We start from the raw sequence: 6,000 nt of genomic DNA, 5'->3' as shown, positions 1-6,000 counted from the left end.
TGAAGTCTTTTGGCTGACGGACCAAGCGCCATTTTAATTGCTGACGGTTTTCTCCGGTTTTCCCGGGCTTTTCGACCCCTTCCGTTCCTCCTCGTCCGCTAAAATATCTCCTTGGGCATTTAATTACGTTGATTTGCGGGTATTTCGCTGTTCTCGAGTGAAATGCTTCAGTTTCGGTTTCCGCTTAAGCTTCAGCTTCAGTTTTTCTATTAAAAAATTCCGCTTCGTTTTCAATTTATTCGCTGACAGAGGGTGGGAAATGGGAAATAGCTGCCCGTTCGGCGGAATCTGCCGCGAATGTATATTAATAAAAAATTCATAAAATCAATACGAAAAAATAGAGAAGATATTTAAGGCCAGACAAGCTGGAAACCAGCCATCATTCTCGGTTGCTAGCTTAAAGGGAGCTTTAAATTCCAGCCTCGTTGGCTAGTCTGCAATTTTATTTATGGCAAAATTAAATTTTTAATATATGTGAAAGCCTTAGTTGCTAGCGCTCTAAAATTCTCAATTAGCTCATAGTTTTACACTGTAAGTTAGCTTTATATAAATAAATAAATAGGCCATATTAGTATTAGGGCTTCCTTTCTTTTTTTTAATTCTAAAGACCATCTGTAATTTAAACCAGATATTTTAAATGCCTTTTATTTTGATCCTTATTGAAAAAATAAACACATTTCTTTATTCAATTGTTTTATTTAAAAAACATTAATTTAGCTTACATTCCTTTTTTTAAATTTCTTAAAGGCCATCAAAAACTTGACCCAGATATTTTCTAAAATTGTCCTAAAAGATAAGAATAAACCCTGATATATTGGCATTTAATTTTCAGGTAGCTTAAAGTCTGATAATGCTTTCTAATTTATTTTTTGCACCCCCTGACGCTTCTTTTCCTTTATCCTCTATTCTTTATCCTTTTGCCGGGTAGTTTTCATTAGTGCAGTGCAGCCGCAGGACGAAGCTCTCGGCTCTTCAGCTCTCCAGCTAAGTTGAGTTGAGCTGGCTTTGAAAAATCGACAAGGTAAAGTGGAAAAAGCGTAAAAGTGGAAAAGTGAAGGAGATGCAAAGACAGCGCAGCACACAAAGTGTGTGCGGTATCTTATCCAAAGTAAGGGGCCACCCCCTGAAAGACACCCGTCACCCATTACCCGCCCACCCACTCAACCACCTCGTCACTCATTATGCGCTGTGGCAGTCGCTGCCTTAGCCTGACATATATTAGTATGGATTTTTAATGGATTCTGGCGTTAAACTAATGTCACAGCTCAGCTGCCGTTGTTGGTGTCTCCTCTGATGTGGTTCTGTTCAGTTCGGTGGGTTGGGTGGAAAATACACGGGATACCCAACCAGACACCAAGCTAAAGTCCCGAAGTCTGTCGTTGGTCCAACATATTGTCGGTGGTTAGCGACTTGAAAGGCGATTCGTTTAAGCCCGGCAAACTATTAATTCTGCACTCAGACGACCAACGGATGGGAGGAGGTTGTGTGGAAAACCCTAGTGTGGAAAGTGCTTGGGCTGAGGAAGGTGGAAATAATGGGTTGGAAACCTGAAGCCAACTTAATGAGATGGAATATATAAGTAAGCGTGTTTCTTCAAAATGCTAAATTTATCCAGGGCAAGAAGCTCAATTAATGATGCCATGAATGAGAAGCCTTACTAGGTTTTCTAATATTTTAAATTCCAAGAAATCATGTTAGAAATTCCCTACTTAGCCGTTTTAAAATTATTTAAAAGATATATCCGCTTTTTTTGCTATTATTATTTAGGATATGCCAATAATCATATATAATATTAATTTTAAACTCAAACTTTTTATTTTTTTTTACGTTTTTATTTTAATATTTTAATTTAAGAGGTAGGTATTTTTACATATTTCTTGTTATTTTTTAAATATAAAAAGTTATAATAAAATTTTTTTTTAATACAAACGTACTCCGAATTATTTTATTTATTTATATCGTATATGAAAATTGGACTAGATTTCTTGAGTGTGCCCTTTGGATTTTTATCCCAACCCTTCTCCTTTTTTTTTTTTTGCTGACCGCAAACATCATAATCCCCCTTCGAATTTAACCCTCGAAAAGCGGTAAAATCTCCCCAAAAATATCGTTCGGAATTCTTGACATTTCACCACCTCCCCTTTTTTGTCAGAGATGTCAGACCTCAGACCTTGAGAAGCGGGCCCACGAATCCTTGAGTTCTCGAACCCACCACCCCCTAGGGAAGGTCCTTTATCCAATGCCAGTACTTCAGCCCTCCTTCCCTCTCGCTCTGTCGCCCGCGCGGCATACGGAGCGGCCATCTCGCTCGCACTCGCAGCCGGGCATGTGCCGAACATTTTCTTGAATAAATGTTGCGGTTAACCGCAACTTATAATTGGTCGAAATGCCTTACGCTTGCCTGCTCTCTCTATGTGTGTGTGTGTGCCAGGACCTTCCCTTAACGGGACTTTGCGACTGCGTCAGTGTGTGTGTGTGCTGGTGGCTCCATTTTATTGATGGCAGCTATCAATAAAAAATTATTCATCATTTACTGTCAACACGCGCGAAATTGTAACTGTAATTCGCGAAAAATAAAAAGAAAATACGAAAATCACAAGGACAACGAGCGCGAGCTTTTGCACTGGCGCCATCTGGAGACCCAATGCTGAAACAGCGAACGGGGGAAAAAAAAACGTGCCACCAACGGATCCCAAAGGAGCTGGAAAAAATCAACACCGACAATAATAACAAGTGCCCAACGTTGGGCGCCAAAAACTTTGCTGCGCGTCTTGAAAGATGCCCGCCAAAAACCAGACGGGGGTTAATGTCTAAGTTAGCTTTCTTCTGCGCAGGCTCACGCACACACACATAGACGGTCTGTCTTATAATCTAAGGTCCTTGAAATTACCCAAAGTTCCTTCCGTTGGCAATTTTCTTGGCTCGCCTTGCCGGCATTTTTCTTAAGAAAACTTTCGCAAGCTTTGCGTGCTTGCCAAGATTTTTTTTCTCAACTGGCTAAGAACATTTTTTTAATGCTTTTCCAAGCCCTTGGCCACTAGATGGAGCCACTAGTCGTAATCTGAGAATACTTGATTTAATAATTTTATATATATTCAATAAGATTATAAATTTATTTAAAAGTATATGTACTTTAAAATATTGGTTTAAATGACTTGCTTTATTTCTTACATAAAATTTAATATATATTTGATATATATCTTTATTCTTATGTATTGCCTAACCTAAATCTACAGATTTTCCATTTAAGTGTAACCTCCATTCGGTTTCATTTATTTTCTGGCCACCTTCCTGCTGTTTTTGTTGCTAATAAATAAACATGCGTAATGAAAACTAATGAATAATGTAATCATTTTCCATTTTCTAATTTTGATATTTTAATTAAAATGATTTGCAACTCGTAAAAACCACAAAACGATTTCAAATCATTTCGCTGGAGGTCGGCAGGGGGTGAGGGGTTCGATGAGGGAGAGGGGAGGGGGGCTGCCCCCAGCGGAGAGGTTGCAAAAATTTTATTCAAATCATATCATACATTAAAATGTACGCTGTTGTTGTTGTTGTTGCCGCGCTGTTGTGGACGCCATTTTGTTTTAAAATGATCGCATTTATATTGCAATTGCCGAAAAATCAAAATCAAAATGAAAATCATTTCTCGCCTAGGACATTGTCGACATTGTGTGTTTGTGTGAGCCCCAAAACATGGCCAAAACAATATTTGTTTTGGTCAGCATATATCTTTATATATATATATATGGGCACTTCCAAAATGTCGCTCGGGACATTTGCACAACTTTAAAGTTGAAAAAAATTTGTAAAACAATGGATTTTAATTTTAATTATGGGCTTTTCTTTTCACTCTTCCCAAGCTCTATTTTTGGTAAAAATCTTGATTTTGTACCGCTTTTAGTTTTTAAGATATCGGTAAAAAACTGCCGTATTCGCTCGGGACAAAAATAGAAGTGGATTTCGGGGAAGTTCATTTAACACTAGATATTAGCGAATTCTGATGGAATATTTGAATGCGATTTTTTTTAGAATGTTGTTCAAACATGTCGCTGTGAAATGCTTTCGGTTTTACTCAAAAATTCTTTGCCGTTTTTTTTTTATGCAGTTTCAACCACATTCGCTCGGGACATGTCGCTCGGGACATTTTTTCCGACTGCTTTGTAAAGCGGATTTCTTTACCTCTATCTCTCAATTGCTGGATGTTTTGCTTTTAACTTAATAGTTTAGCATGTGAATGAAGCATTCAGTACAGAAAAATGTCACATATTAGCATTCCTATAGGATAAATTAACAACAGAAGACAGGTCTAAAAAATAACAAAAAAATAGCCAAAAACTGATTTTTGCGTATATTGGTGGAGTTTGTCATAAAAATAATCAAACTATACTCCAAATTTGTAGTTAAGCTCAGTATCCAACTAATTAGAAACTAATATCGGGGCAAAATCATGTGGAAATATGTTTTATTCAAGTTTCAAGGTTTTTAGCTTGGTGGACTTTTTTTTGGAAGTGCCCATATATAAATGTGTGTGCGGAAATAAACATTTACAGTGGTCGCTGCTAAATTGCATTAAAGCTTTTTAGGAAGTCCTGTAAAATAGGTCAATTTAAATTTATGATTTGTTGTTGTATGAAAAATATTTTATAAGTAGTATTTATATTAAACTTTATTATTTATTTAGTAACTGTGATTAAATATTACTATTCGGATTTTTTTTCTTTCGTTTTTGCATATAAAAATAAAATTAAAATTATTTAAAATCTTTGTTTATTTGCAGGGAATTTTATTAAATAATTATTTAATTTTCCAGCGACCACTGTCTGTATAAAAATATTTATATACGCACTCATGTTTGTGCGTTGGCCTTTTGTGTGGTAAACGCGCTTCGCTCTTTGTATTGCCCCCTCGAAAAATAGAGGAGCGTAGGGTGCAAAAGGGTGTCAGAGTTCCGGGGGTTCTTTTGAATAGCTGAATGTTTGAATTTTGTCGCTGTTTGCTGTTGTTGCCGCCGCTTTTGGCCTGCAAATAATACAAATATGTTGGCATATAATGAATATAATAATGCATGGGAATGCATTTTATTAAATATGAAATATGATTTTATTTTCGCCAATTGAGAATACACAAAAAAATAAATCTAATATCAAATGAAAAGGAATGCGAATTGCCGATGCATAACGACGACGAATACTTTAATTATTTTTTTGGGAAAAAGCACATAAAGTTTTTAGAATTATTTATTAATATTAAATATTAACTATTTCAACATTTAAAACTTTTTAAGTTTAAGGAAAAGCATTTATAACTCTTATTTTTAGGAACAGTCTTTTTTAATTAATCTAAAGTCTGAATTGCCTTTTCGGAATATTCCCATAAACATTTCATTGAATATAAATTTATATTATTATGTAACTTCACCAAAATGTAATATATCCTTTGCACTTACAGTTTTAATTTCCAAACATTTAAAAACTAATGAATGACTGAGAAAATTGCTGACCGTTTGGATCGTTTTCAGTGACCACAAAGCGAAATGTTATCTAAACTCAACCGATGGCTACGAATTTTGGTGTATTATTTATTTATAATTTTTAAAAGGAAATTCAATCATGCACACACACGCAGACTATGGCTATCTCTGTTTGCCCTCCTTCTCCCTCTCTCTCTTGCACAAGTGGGTGGGAGCGGGACAGAGCTGTGCAAATGCAATCAATTTAGTAGCAAATTGCATAATTCGACTTCAATATAAATTTTCCAGCTTTTGCGCCTAAAATGTTGCCAAAGTGTCGCCTCCTGTTTGTCTCGCTCGTTCTCTCTCACTCTTACCATATGCCCCGTCTCCCTCTGACGCTCCATGTGTGTGTGTGCGTCCGTGTATTCTTATGTGTGTGTGTAGTCGTGCATTAAAATTAATTAGATTCGAGGGAGTAATTCCAGCGACAACCGCACGAATTAATTGATTCAAATCAATATTCGGCATTTCGGGCCATGCTC

Source organism: Drosophila takahashii, chromosome X (genome assembly GCF_030179915.1).
Source record: "Drosophila takahashii strain IR98-3 E-12201 chromosome X, DtakHiC1v2, whole genome shotgun sequence".
Taxonomy (NCBI): Eukaryota; Metazoa; Arthropoda; class Insecta; order Diptera; family Drosophilidae; genus Drosophila; species Drosophila takahashii.
The sequence above is the reverse complement of the archived record's forward strand: the minus strand, read 5'-3'. Positions refer to the sequence as shown.